The sequence below is a fragment of the Orycteropus afer genome, unplaced genomic scaffold (assembly GCF_000298275.1).
Source record: "Orycteropus afer afer isolate SDZICR_OR568_19922 unplaced genomic scaffold, OryAfe1.0 scaffold00321, whole genome shotgun sequence".
Classification (NCBI taxonomy): Eukaryota; Metazoa; Chordata; class Mammalia; order Tubulidentata; family Orycteropodidae; genus Orycteropus; species Orycteropus afer.
Window position 1 is genome coordinate 1,491,749 of NW_006921908.1, and position 752 is coordinate 1,492,500.

The following is a 752-nucleotide window of genomic DNA, read 5'->3' on the forward strand; positions in this document are numbered from 1 at the left end:
TGGCGCGGGATCGGGCAGTGTTTCGTTCTGCTGTGCATGGGGTCGCTATGAGTCAGAAATGACTCGACGGCACTTAACAACAACAACAAAATTATCAGTGGATGTTTGCAGCTGTTTCTCCTTAATTTGAGTCATGTCACATCAGCACATGGGGGTCCTGAAAGATGTACTTTATCCGTATCATTAAGGTTGGTTCTACTCTGATGAGGCAGCTCTTTCCCAGTCTTTTTTTGAGTGCCTTCTGACCCAAGGGGCTTGTCTTTCTGCACTGTGTTGGACAGTGTTTCCAAATGATTCATAAAATTGTGCAATAATGTATCAGACAGTGTTTATGTGCTATTCCTTGGCCAGTTTTTGAGAAGTGGATAGCCTCTTCCTTCTTCCTAGTCTGTCTCAGTCTGTAAGCTCCATTGAAACCTATGCACCATGTGCAACCCTGCTGATGTTTGAAACACTGGTGGCACAGCCTCAAGCCTCACAACAACATGCAAGCCCCACAGGATGACAAACTGACAGACAAATTTGTCTCCCTTAGCTGTTGGAAACCTCTCTACCCTCCCTTTACCTATTTCCTACCTGGATCCTGCTGCTTTGTGATCCCTGTCCTGCTCCCTCCCTTTCTTGGCTCTAGGGGGTTGGGGCCTGCCTGCCTGCCTCCTGCCCCTTACCTGGATCCTGCCACTCTTGTGGTCCCCTATTACATGTAGGTTATTCCTTTTGATGGTATCCCACATGAACCTTAGGCTTTCTTC